The sequence below is a fragment of the Arvicanthis niloticus genome, chromosome 9, assembly GCF_011762505.2.
Source record: "Arvicanthis niloticus isolate mArvNil1 chromosome 9, mArvNil1.pat.X, whole genome shotgun sequence".
Lineage (NCBI taxonomy): Eukaryota > Metazoa > Chordata > Mammalia > Rodentia > Muridae > Arvicanthis > Arvicanthis niloticus.
In genome coordinates, this window is record NC_047666.1 from 44,598,577 (window position 1) to 44,612,421 (window position 13,845).

Consider the following 13,845-nt stretch of genomic DNA (forward strand, 5'->3'; position numbering starts at 1 on the left):
TTCTTTGGCAATTTTGCTGTTCAAAATGACCCCATGCATACCGTGTTTCCCTGTGTTCCTAAAAAGGCTGCTATGCTTTGCGCAGAAAATACAAGCTTTGGATACCAAGCTCTGTTAGGCAAAGGCTACAGTGCTGCACTGTATATAGGTTCTGTGTTCAGGAAACAATAACAAATACTCAACAGAGTATCTACCAGAAGCTTCCTGAAAATAAGATGACCAGTTAATAAAGATCCTTTTAACAGAGTGACTCTGGAACTTACCTCTCTTTTTCCTGGGAACACTTTATTATGTACACTATGCAACTTTATGGAATATAATCACCAAGAACAATGAAAATCAACTATACATACTTTAATCAAAATATACACTGCTAGAGCTATTGTTCTTGAAGTTCACACAAAGAAATTAAAAGTCTAGAAATAAGGATGGAGGGCGAACAGGTGACCGATTTCAATTGTACTTTATGTCGAAATTCAATGGGAGTTGCACAGTCCCTTTTCAGAGTCTTGACTGGGGGTGGAAGGCTTGTATTTACTTTGGCTCTGCCTGTCAGTCTGTGTCATAACCTTCATGGTAATTAACTGAAATTTTGTGTGCTAATTACCATTATCGCACTATGAAGCCATTATTATTCCCATGTCCTTAGGTTGAAGCTCAAGAGTCACCTGTGTCAGTGAAATAAGAGTGAGCTGAGAAGGCTGCTCCTAGTGTCTACTTCCGAGTTCCCCTCACTGTATTTTAGCAATGGAACATAAAGCTGTCCTGACATAATTGTGTAGAAAAACACTATCTTATCCACTTGTTCTAAACTTAAGGTTATTCTTCAAAACCAGGGAGAGGGGTTCAAGTGTTGCTTCATACATGAAGATTAAGGCTTTAGAAAATGCTTTCAGAAAGCAAGTTAAGTATAAAATCTAGTTTTTTTTTTTTTTTCATCTGAGGTGCTCCTACAGCTCCTTCAATTTATTTTCCAATGTGTGTGTGTGTGGGGGGGCGTTATCTGTGTATCTGTGGACAGGAGCATTTGCCTGTGAGTGTATATGCCAAAGGGAGACTTCAGGGTTCTTCACCCAATACCCACTGTCTTACACTTTGGAACACTATCTCATTTAGCCTAAAGCTGCTCGGGATGGATGGCCATCAAGTCCCAGATATCTGTCTGTATCTACCCCAATGCCTGCAAAAAGATAGGGTTACAGACCCAAGACAAAGTCAAGGATTTTTTTTTTGTTGTCTGTTTGTTTGTTTGGAGAAATTGAACTAAGCCCCCCTTGCTTTCACAGAAAGCAAGCACAGTTACCCACTGAGCTATCTCCTCAGCTCTGAATCATTTTATTCATGTCATTTAGAACACAAAAAGTTCTGTTTATGATTTTTTTTTTAAATTTCCGCTGGGTAGGAGGAATCAGCAGAAAAATTGACTCAGATCAGATTTAGTCTGAAGAAGAAACATTTTTTTTTCTGTAAAGTTCTCCTCTCCCCCAACCCCTTACATTAAATGCACACCCACCACAAGCCCTAGATGTGTGAAGAACGACTCCGAGGGTGGGGTGGGACAGTGATATGTCCTTTCTGGAGTTTTCAGAGCTGTCTCATGCTGAGTGAAACCTGCTGATATATTCCATCCGTGTCTCCAAAAAGTCGAAAGCATTTCAAGTGCTGATTTCCCCTAAGAGTTATCAGACCTCATTCAGATTGGTTTAATGAGTGTAAGGGGTGACCTTGTGTCCAAATAGATACTCTCATATTAAACAATCTGGAGCTTAAACTGCACATATATGTGCAAATATTTTGGAGGGTCCATGAGGATTATTGCAGTGCTCTGCTAAGGTGCTACTCAGACTAAATGGGTAGGGAGAATTTTCCACAGTGCTATAATGATGATTATTTGCAAATGACATGAGCACCGGTAATTCATTCATGCACTGATACAAAGCTGGGTCTCTGTACAGTGGTATTGAACTCTCTGCTGGTGGTGTTAATTGATTCGTTTGGAACATTTCCCCCCAGAGCATCCCAATCACAGGTTCTCTGAGCAAGGAACTGACACTTAGCTGGGGGTCCCGGATATACAGGGACACACATGTGAGGTTGTTGTCTTCAAAATAAGCCACTTCCATCTCCTGGCAGAGGCTGATTCTCTTAGGAACACTCCCCAATCAGGAGAGCTTCAGTGAGAAGCTGGTTTTCTTGGCAGAGGTGGCCTTGCTTCTTCCCTGCAGGATGGAAAATCGGGACTGGATTATTGCTTTTATTTTAAAGTAGATGCAGGCATATTGAAAGAAAGACACCCAGCCCCCAGCTTATCAGTTAACTGACATCGCAGCAATCTGACCCAGATCTGTCTCTCCAGATATACACTGGTTTCCTTACTAGATGGTCATCTCTTCAGCAGATTCTAAGTCATGGTCATACTGAGCTTTCTTTCATTTGCTAGAGCACAAGGCTTCCCACAGAGTCATAGTCATGACAAAGAATCAAAGGTAAGACAGCAAATGAAACATTTAGAACTGAAATTCAGAAACACAGTCAAGGGAGTTTTCTCATACTGTTCACAACACTTTGAAAATAATTTCAATTTTAGTCCCACTGGAGGAGCAGCCTGGCAGTCTCTCTCCCCTCTTTTTGTACTGTCCTTAATTATATATTGAGTTTAAAATGCCATGATACCATGTTTTCTCAGAATATGCTGAGTTTATAGGTACACAAAAGAATGTTTTCTCCTAAACTAGGCAATTTTTGTTATCAACTTTTACTTACTATCATATATAAAAGTTATATATGTGAATCTCTGTGTGTGTGTGTGTGTGTGTGTGTATTTGTGACTCTTGGTTAAAAATAGAATGTAGACTATGGATGTTTGGGTGTAAGAAGGATACAGAGGGAATGTAAGAGGACATATATAAAATACTCAATACATATATATGAAAATATAACAATCTACTTGTTTTGTATGATAGCTGAATTTTAAAAAATACAAAAAGATTATATGTAATATACATATTGTATATAATATATGACATATAACATATATATATATTCAATGCAGTAAAAGTTATCAGAATAATGGATCAAGCAGGTGCATCAAACTTATTAGAAATCATTCGTCTTTAGTAGTTTACCAGGGAAAATACACCACCAAGTTTCCTTTTCTGTAAAATTTCCTTCCCATGAAAGAAGGGAAGGTACTTACAAGTCTGTCTCCAAATTTAAATACGTCGAAATGAGGTCAGAGGCTCTTTCTTCCAGCATTACCTTCAGAAAATGTGAAACACTTGTAATAGCTATTCCCTCATTAACATTTGCTCATTTTTCAAGAATTAATTATGTTAAAATAAAAAAAAAACAATAATAACCAAAGCGTGAGACTAAATATAAAACAAAATCACCTGTATCAACTAAGGAGGCTGCCGCATGTGTTTACAGGCGTGGAGTGTTTGCTTACTACAGTAGTTTGAAAATAGTTTTCCAGTTAACATCTTTCCCACATAATGGAGATGTCAGGGTAGGTTTGTATGATTGTGTAAATGGTCAGAAGTTGTTTATGTAGCTCCGAACTGCTGAGACATGCAGGAAAGGCTGAGGTTCTGTAAAATCCCCGGGGGCTTTTTTCCACCCAGGAAGAGAAAACTCAGTCTTTCTTAGGGTTGCTAGAAATGGGCTCCACTGGGTTGCCTCTCTGCAGCCGCAGCCTGGAAATTCCATTTGCACAGGGATCTAGGGAGCTCAGACTTCCTTCCCAGTCTCGATGGCTACCTCGAAATTTAGAGTTGGGGTGAAGGGAGTTATTTCTACAAGGAAATGTAGTCCTGTGTAATGACCACAGGACTGTCATTAACTGCTGCACCTGCTTTTGAATAACGACGCTTTTAGTATGCCCCCACACACCACATATTGATCCTTGTCCCTATTTTATCGCGTTTTCTCTTCCCCCTTTCCCCCTCTATGCTCATTCAGCTTGAAAGTATGTTGTACTGGTTAAGGGTTAACACACCAGGTCCGGACCATATCACTGTCTGGCAGATATCCTTGGCCTAAGAACTAGCAAGTAAAACCGACCCCAAAGCCATCTCCGTCTACATCCTAAGTCCATTACTACTGCTCATCCCAAACCCATGCGCAGTGATTCTCTGCCCAGATGTGGTATACCTGGCCAGACCACCTTAAAGATCCTCCGGATTCCGAGTGTACAGGAAGCCAAAGGCAGGTCGCGCCTCCTGCTTTCCCCAATACTCAGGTGGCAAAGGAAGATGCCACCCTCTCTTTGTACCCCAGCACAAACACACCCTTTATATTCCTCTCCAGGAACCAGACAGAACTAGTCATGCCCGGCAATGCCTCCTTTACCAGTGTCCCGCGTGGGTACTCGGGGTCGCCTCCCCAGGGCAAGGCGGTGCAGGTGCTACGCCTAAGGGTGCACTGCCTCTGGTGGCTCACTGAGCATGCCCAGCTCCACTGAGCGCGCCCCCGCCCCCGCCCTTCCCTTGTCTCGCCCCCTCCCTGCGAGTCTTCCGCTGGTGGCTGCAAAGAAACCGCTGCAGCCTGAACTCCGGTGCGCCGGGTTTTGAGAGCTGCCACAAGCGCAGGGAGGGAGAGGAACGCGCGGCAGCCACAGAGCACTAGGTTCATAACCAGGATTGGTCGCAAGTAGGGAGCTTTTGCCACTCCGCCGGGACCTTCGGACGTTGGCTGTAGAGCAAGCCCCAGTTCTCCAAAGCTCTGTGCTGGACGTTTTGGGTAAGTCCTGCCCGACTCTGGAGCGCACTGTCCCTGGCACCCAGATTTGTGGCTTGGGATAAAAGAGCATGCATGGTCCGTAAGGGCTGGGGATGGACAGATGTGTACCCAAGGTTGTCACTCCTGCAGGGCTGACTGGGAGGCTGTGAGGCGCTGAGAAAACTCTACCTGGCATGTAGCAGCCCCCCATCCCCGGACGCCACTGTTACCTCACTGCGACCCGTTTTCTCCTTTATCACTGTGAAAAGAAGTTTGTTGCGCTGCGCTATGGCCACCAAACGAAGAGCCTATAGCAGAAAATGCATCCAGAACCTTTAAAATCAGCGTCTTCAGCTGGGTCACGCGATTGCCCTCTCTGTGCGCCTTCGCTCCGTGGGCACCTTCTTGCTTGGTTTCTTTTCTTTTTCTTTAGATGTTGTGGATGCCGGGGTATCCATACCCCTCAGGTGCAATCTGTAGTATGAGCAGATGAAGTTGAGCTGAAATTTGAAGAAAACCGGGTATCAGGGATCTGGAGACTGGGACTCACCGATAGAGCGATCCCTTTTGAAACGCTCGTTTTTTCGGAGCGCCCACTCGGTGCAGGGATCCCCGCAAAACACTGTGATTGCTCAGCGCTGAACAACACTGAGCGGGTCTTCTGTGTTGTGGAGGGCACTTGGCAGCTTGTAGGGGCAGCATGTATTTCCAATAAGTTATGGGGAAGAGAGGGGGTTCAGTTTCTTTGGGGAAGGCACAGGCAACTGCACCCTATCCTCTGCACAAGCAGCAGAGTGATGGGCATCAGACGTCCCGCAAATGCCAACCCTTAACCCTTTTGCTCTGAAAATTATTCGTTCATTTCTGCTCTTTGCCTTTCTCTAGTGTATACATTTTACTAAAACTGAAAGGTGGGGACTAGGTGGACGTAGGTAGTCTCCTCCGTCTCTTTAACCAAGCAGAACCTGATGCATGAATGCTTTTTGTAGCACAGCGCTGCTGTTGCAAGGCGGCTGCAATGGGAAGATAAGGTGGTAGGTTGTCAGCCCCAGGCACTATGTTCCGATGGCAAAGGTTTGCAGAGGTTTTGACCAGGTTAATCAGTGTAACTGATAATCCTGGAAGTGTGGAGTGCGTGGAGGATGGCAGGCTAGATCTTGGTGGCACATTACAGGATTGTTTGGAAGGCAGGTCCTGTGAGTCCCACTCCTTGAACTTTTTCTAGTTTCCTACAAGAACCAATACGGGGGCGGGACTTGTTTTTCCGAATAAAGGTGCTCTTTAATTGTGTGGGCATTTCCAGTAATTTACAGTGATGGGAGCTGGGTGTTTCAAGGAGCAAACGCAACAGGACTGATTTCGTTTGGACACCTACATAGAATAATTTGGAATGTGCTTTTATGCTTTTGCGTTTTGAGATTTATGGTTCTTGGTCCTTAGTACAGTAGGAACACAAACCGCTGTAGCTGGGGGCGGGGGGGGGGGGAGACCTACAGTAGTAACGTTTCAAGCTTTGCTGGAGAGCAGACATTATCAGTCTCAATTCAGGGGGTTGGAAAAGAGCATCACACCAGACTACAGACAGACACGCCTTGGGTAGTCGTAAACCAACTCAGATTTCTCTATAAATTTGTTCTTGGTGCCTTCATCTAGATTTCATTCAGAGCTGGCTGGGAATTTCCAGTGGGTTGTGGGCAGTAAGAAACACTAGTGAGTAACAAAAACCTAGTTCACTAAGATTATGAGTTTTGCTACTTTATAAAATTCTACTCACCCCCTCCCTTCACTTAAAACAAAAACAAAACATTGGTTTCCACCGACTTGAACTGCCTGTCTTGGTATAAGAGATCATAACAATAAGCCTCATTACTGTTCAGTGTGGAACACTCAAGGTTGCTTGCAAGCTGAGAAAGGTCTTTTGAATTAGAGGCTACAACTCTGAGAAGTCACCTGTTGTTAAAGCTGCCTCTGGAAATTGCAACAAAGGCAGATCTCTCTCATTTGTTTGCCTGTCAAGCCACTGGTAATTTCTTGTGTTTGAGGACTTTCAAGTCAGTTGGGAAGTAGCTAAGAATCTTGTTCTGTAGTCCTTCCATAAGCACTTGATTAAGGTGCACCTGATTAAAGAACAAACCTGTCAAATGAGTTTGGATTTTTTTTTTTATCATCTCTTTATTTTATCCATGTCTCCTTGTTCAGAAGTATGTCTTTCACCTTTTACCTTTAAGCTCTAAGTATTTTGCTTGCAATTTTTTTTCAAAAGTTCTGCAGGACAACTTTTATCTGCAATTTAAGTCTTAAAAATACCACAGTCAAATAGCCTAATTAATTAAGCCTGTTGACTGAAACTACCATCTTTATAATCCTGACTTATTCAACTTTACGACATCTCCAACTTTACCTGATACTGGTTTCAATGTATTTTAGTTTTCTTTGTTATATTCAAAGTCAGAGGCAATATGCATTAGCTGTAACCTCTCTTTTTATCAGGTGAAATTAAATTTTGTTGTGAACTTGCTTTTATAGGATTTTAACCAAACAAACCGATTTCATGTGAAAGATGGGTGTAGGTGTGTATTCTTTGATGTGGACTAGTCCTTTGTCTTTTTCATTGTTTTGTATCCATAAAACAGCATTTGAAGTTTTCCAGAGACTCCAGTATTTATGGTGTTAAGTGTTTTCTTTTTCTTCATCTTTTTGGTCTTAAGTTTCTTTTATTATTTTCTATGAGAAGCAAGATGGATCACTAAATCATTAACACTAGAGGACACTTGCTGATGTGGTATGGTAAAATTCACAGTGCAAGAAGCAGCAAGGTAAGCCATAGTGGTGATGTTTTGTGCATCCTGGGGAATTGTTGGTACCACTGGGCCATCACTTAAGGGATCATCCTCTTAAGGGATCACTGCCAGCTTGGGAGTTACTGTTACCTTTCCCTTTTTGTTTGTGCCTGTCATTCATTACCAGTGACATAGTAGCCAGTTGCAAAAGTACTGGGAATCTGTCTCCTAAGAGCCAGTTTGCTCGTCATGAGGCAAGTGCCAGAAAGGGGCCTAAGAAGGAGTGCATGGGAGTTTTCCTAATTCTGGATGCAAACATACAAGGGAAAATATGTAGTTTTAAAGAAGAATACCAAGAAGTTTTAAAGAAGAAACATACCAAGGATCAGAAGTGACCCAGAGAGAAACCAAAAACACTGTCCACAGTGCAATTCTGTGTGCAGGGAGGGAAGGCCCTTGACCTTATAGCAGAATCGCCTGGTTCCAAAACTGCTTCTGACAGTCAGTGAATTCTTGAGAGTGGGGAAGATAATTTCATCCTTCTGTGAGCCCGAGTTTCTGTAGCTTTAGACCTGGAACAATCTCCATTTTAAGGTTCTCCAGTAGGTGTAAAACTTGAGAAAACAAAACAAAACAAAACAAAACAAACAAACAAAAACAAAAAACCAAGGAACTTGACTGTCATGGATTGCCTAGTTTAACATCTCTAAAACACCAGTCAGAGAAGCATATTGCTATATGCATAAAATACATTTTTAATTCGTGTCATGTCCCAATATGGGTGACTTTTGGCAGCAATTCTGAAAGGTGTGAGTCAGAGAGCACCCTTCATGTGTTCTGTGGTGAAATTCTGCTGATCCTTATGGAATTTTTAGAAGAAAGAGACTGGGTGTTAATTGCCCTGGCTGGCAGGTGGTGCCAGTCAGTTTTGCTTAGGGACACTGGGTAAAACTCACATCCAGGTGGATGTAAGTTCCATGTTTAAAGGATACTGGAAGATGTGCTCTACCTACATTTCTGGTAAGGAAAGCTGCAGTGAAGGGAGCAGCCAGCATTGTCTCAAAGTCTGTCACTGCCATTGTCAATTTGATTCATTTTATACATGTTACTTCACCAGGTTCCCCCAATTCCTTGAGTTTTCAGGCATGGAAAGATTTGTTTCTAAACATTTATTTTAATTAGCAGGGACACTACAGTAGTTTTTGGTTTGGGATAGAGCACATTTCTCACGTAAACCATGGGTCACTTTTTCCTTTTGCCTATATGCATATAAATGTCATTAAAAATTCCTGGAGGAATAACAAAGAACACAGTGTAAAGTACACACAGAGTAGAGTTTTAGATATAGATTTGCCCAGGATCCCGAGAACATAGTTAAGATTCCCTCCCTTTCATTGCAATGTCCTTTTACTTTAAATAAATCAATGGTGCCTGTTACCCCCAAATGACCTTTCCCTGAAGCTTTCATTGTAGAAGCCCTGTGTTAACTATTCTCACACAGAGGTGTTTGGGAGCTAAGTTCCTTGTAGTTACTCAGCAAACACCTTTTCTGGTAGATTCACAGCTATAATAGTCTTCCTCACCTTCACTGTGGTCAGAAAGGTTGCTTTGTTTCTGTTTGTATCATTCCACCTGTTAGGGAGATGCTCTCCTCTCATTTTCTTACCTCTGCAAAATTTACACTGTCAGGCGTTTTGTGCATGATTGAAGGGCCCTGTCCTGCAATCTTAGTGTCTTCTCAGATAGAGTTGTCTTTAAGACTGCTATCCTGTTATTTTAACCCATTCACTTTACAGGAGAGACCCTGGCTTACACAGCTTGTGTGTTTTTCTTTTATAAACAGTAATGGAATGGTGGATGGTCAATAGCAGGTAGCAAGACAGTTCTCCCCAAAGGATAGTTACAGTAATTGTTTTCCCCCTTTTAGTTAGTAATCCTGTGTGGATTTTCAGCTAATGATAATCCTACCTATGTTACATCTTCTCAATTTGCTTGTATTCTTTTCCTCTTGAATTTCTCTCTATCAGATGTCCTTGGAAATCTGCTTTCTTTAAATATAGAACCTTTTCCTTCCCCTTCCCTCTCTTCCATGTCATAGATATGTAAGGGAAGGTGCTTGTTGCTGGCATTAAACACAGGACCTTTTGCATTCTAGTTTTTTTTTTTTTTTTTTAATTTGTATGTGTATAGGAGCAGAGGGGAGTTTAATAGGGCACCTCTGGGGAGGTCAGAGTACAAGATGTGGAGGGTCAGTTTTGTTTTTCCACCATGTGTGTCCTGGGGTTATCAGAATTGACAGCAAGCACCATTATCCACTGAGATATATGGCCTGCCCTCTTGAGCATTCTTGACAGTTATTCTGCCATTGAGCTAAATGCCCAACTTGTATGTGCACATGTTTTTCAAGTTATTAATGTGTTTTAATGGACTCAAAGGAATAAAGAAGTTTAAGCACACTGTCATATTGTCAAATATTGTCCAACAAGCCATGTTCCACAGGTTGATATCATGTTGATCCAGACAACAAGTATAACAGGGTAATTATAAATCATTTCACACAGTACAGTGTTCACTGCATAGTTCTTGATTGCCTGATGCTCCTTGGAGGTCTTTGTGAAACTGGGTTTCATACATGCTTATGGCTTTGTCTGCCTCTAAGTCCATAGACTCCTGATATTTCAACTAAGTTGTAGTGTGTGAGCAGAGAAATTCTCTAGAGAAATCTCTATAGGCCAAGCCTGACAGTGGTTATGATGATGATGTCTGTCCACATGCTTACTGGACTGAACTGGGTCACTTTGCTATAAAGGAAACTGGAGGAGTCTCATTGAACGCCTCAGGAGAAAGGGAAATGGGTTTCAGGAATAACTTCCCTGTCATTGTCACAGGGTTTCAGTTCGTTCGCGTGAGAATTTTTTCCTAATTTCCACTGCAGTTGTGGAAAAAGGAGAGTAACTCCTTCTCATGAATACGCATCGCCATTTTCCATTTAACTTTGGGTCTTGTTATTTTCTTCTTAGTGTGTGATGATAATTGCACACACTTCTTTCTTAGACGTTGGAAATTTTGGAATGGAGAGGTGTCTCAGGGATTAAGAGTTCTCACTGTTTCTGCAGAGTGACACCCACTTTTCTCCTCATAGCCCCCTGTAACTCCAGGTTTGGGGGACTTATTTTACCTGGCCTCATCAGGCACCTTCATACTCACGCACTTACCCACAACACAGAAACACTGACACACATAAATAAAGATAAATCTTAAAAAAAAAATTTTATCCATATGATCAAGGCCAGGCTAGAAGAACACGGATTCTATCTTTTCAAACTGGATTGTTCCAGGAAAGAAAGGAAATTGCCTAGCAAGGATCATTGTGGACCAGGTAGATTCTTGCTGCCTCCCAAGCCTTCCAGCAGGACTTCACACCAGCTCTTGAACTCACCCTTACTAGATTAGACTCACCTGGAACATTGACTTGCCACCAGAAAGAGAGCCTTACTCTTCTGGAGAATCATCATATGTCATTCAGAAAGAAGTCAACATCAGGGTGGCCAGAGCTTGCAGGGGAGGAGCCCCTTTCTTACTTTGTTTCAGTTTGCCACTCCAAAAGGCCTGAAATGAGAAGCCTTGGTGCTTTTATGACTTATAATTCATAAACTGCCTTTGGCTTAAGCTGGTTTGAGGTGGGTGTTTTTCTTTCTTTCTTTTTTCAATTTGGAGTCAGTACTGACTTAGGAGATCAATGAAGGAAAAAGAACAAAGAATTCTAGATAAGGATGGGAACATTTTTGTTTGTTTTTTCTGTGGCTGTTTTTTTTTTCTTCTGAACTCTTTTGATGTGTTATTTTTGTTGTGGGTTTCACAGCAGTTCCACTCCGTTGTAATAAATCACAGTGCCAGCCAAGAACCATTTGGCATCCTTTCTACCCAGTCACGTATATGTGTCACTACATCATAAACCCCGAGCTCTCATATTTCTCAAAGCTTATATCGCTGCAAAGACAATGACAAAGGTATGCTAAAACCGCATCCACAGGCTGGATTCTTTCTTCTGAAATGCGCATTGGCTTCACTTAGGACATCGTCCCCTTTCTGAGTGAATTCACTTGCTTTTTTTTCTATTCCTCCCAGTTTTACCACCTCAGCTTGTCTTCACCCAGTTAAGAACTCACCATGTGATCCTCTGTACCTTTGTTTACATGGCTTGTCTGGCTGCCTTACTCCGACTGTCCTTCCCTGCTGTGTTTAGTACAGTTTGCACAATGTCCTCTTCAAATGTCACTCTGTACAGTCTTTTTTAGTATCACCCAGGCCCACTGGATTCAGAGAGAAGTCAGCATCAGGACTTATGTGTTGTGCCAAGACTGGCATCAGACTTGCTTGTGTGCTACTGGGAGTGAGCAGCCCTCCTGATTTTCCCAGGACTCTGGGCATCCCAGGATGCAGCACAGTCACTTTTAACACAAACAAAGCTCTATGGAATCCAGGAGAAGTTACCCACTACTTCATAACATCCCATATTTCATGAGCATTGAGCACCATGCAAGTTCTTTGGGACAATTGGTAATAGCTTGAAATCAGAATTGTTACCAGTTCCAAATCCATTTTGAAATAGCTGTGTGATTGTGACAGAATTAACTACCCTCAGGAAGGAATAATTTTGTCACTATATAATAGTAGAAAATAGATTTTTGTAGAGTTCATCAAAATTTCAAAAGATTATAAATTTGAGAGAAAGCAAGGACACTACCTGGAAGGGCTGGAGCGAGAAAAAGGAAGATGAAATTAGCTAATTATATTTTCATTTTAGAAATAAAACTATTAAAATTAAAAATATTCAAACTATAGCACCAGTCAACATTACTAGACAATTAATAACCTGAAGGCAAGGTGATGTCTTAACTATCTTTGTTACTCAGTTACAAAATGAAATAAAGATGTGAATAAATGAAAAATAAATAAATAAATGTAACCAGTTACTTTAATGGGGTAGTCCCTGCAAACAAAAGACATTTATGGAAACGACGTGTAGTATTCCGTTCAAAGTACAAATAGCACCATGAATAAATTATACTAAAATTAAAATAGCCTGTTTTGTTGATGATCACTAGTAGTCACTTTTAAGTATCTTGTACATAAATTCTCCCCAGCTATTGCTCCCAGAATATGCCAGGTGACACCAATACAGTTAAGCTAAGAATTTATGTTTGTAGGATATTATTTATGGTCTGTGCCATTTCTGGTAAATAGTGCAAATAAGACAGATAGGTTTAAAATATTTGTGGTAGATATGTAGTCTTGATTACTTCTAATGCAAGAACGACTGTGGGGTTGGTCCATTTTTAGACAAGATTTGATTTGTTTTTCTAGGATACAGTTAATCATATTTTTATGGGTTGGAAATAGAAATTATTTGCTATGTTTAAGCAAGGTCTGTTTCATGTCATAATCTTTATAATGCCTATTTTTTTTCTAAATTAAAAGACAAAAGTTGGAGTGATTTTGAGGGAGGGAGTTTGGTTCACAAGAAGATGAGAGGTAGAATAGCAGAACCAAGATCTTGAATGAGCTTGAAGACTTTTTAAAAATGCCTCTAATTTATTCTAATAGTCACAGTGAAGAGCATGGACTGAGGATTTAAACAGTGCTCATGGACTGGGGAGGCGGCACTGTATTTTTAAGCACTTGCTGTTTTTCCAAAGGACCTAAGTTCAGTTCCCAGGACCCACATGTCTCCTGATAACTATCTCTTTACTGACTGTAACTCCAGAAAACTTGATGGTCTGTCTTGGTCCTGTTGGCACATATGAACTATAACAGATATCCTTTTTAAAAGAAATTATTTCAAGCAATGCATATGCTTTTCTTTGTTTCCATTCTGACCTTTCTTTCTACCATCAGGTTCAACTTTGTACAGCAAGAAATTCTGTGCCTTTATACAGTTGGGTGGGTAGAGATGGTCCCATGTTCACGTCTCCCTTGCAAGGTTGGCCACAGACATGTGCAGAAAGGGCAAGCATTGCACACGTTCCTATAATAAACTGGGTCCAGTTTCAATGAGGAAATCAAACAAAAACCAATATGATGTTTTGAGAGGCCATGCTCTTTCAGGCTTGATTCTAGGGCCGACTACCATAATTTTGTGTTATATAAATTTGTATTGTCATCTATGTTATGATGACTATTGAACTCTGAAATGTAAATGTGAGTACTCTGTCATGTGACACACGTGATCATGTATTAACTCGCTATTTATTCTAGATTCTGCAAATTTGTGAGGTAACTCAGAAGTCTGCCATTTGTTATTTTGCTGTAACTATAGATGGGTGATGTACACACACACACACAC

At 41.2% G+C, this 13,845-nt stretch overlaps 1 protein-coding gene and 1 long non-coding RNA gene across 3 annotated transcripts in view; one reads left to right on the forward strand and one right to left on the reverse strand.

Moving 5' to 3' along the window:
• Positions 1 to 266: 266 nt before the first annotated feature.
• LOC143443497 (uncharacterized) lies at positions 267 to 4,427 on the reverse strand. Of its 2 annotated transcripts, XR_013112550.1 has the most exons (3): positions 4,153 to 4,427; positions 3,197 to 3,258; positions 267 to 2,219 (listed from the first exon to the last, which is right to left on the reverse strand). It is a non-coding gene; the product is annotated as an uncharacterized LOC143443497 (long non-coding RNA). The 2 variants fall into 2 exon arrangements; XR_013112549.1 differs by having other exon boundaries at positions 3,197 to 4,427.
• A 154-nt stretch (positions 4,428 to 4,581) lies between these two features.
• Positions 4,582 to 13,845, forward strand: part of Cntn4 (contactin 4) — a 904,382-nt gene continuing 895,118 nt past the window's right edge. Inside the window, exon 1 of the mRNA XM_076940198.1 lies at positions 4,582 to 4,740. The gene's annotated coding sequence lies outside the window, so the exon portion shown is untranslated. The remainder of the gene's footprint in view (positions 4,741 to 13,845) is intronic.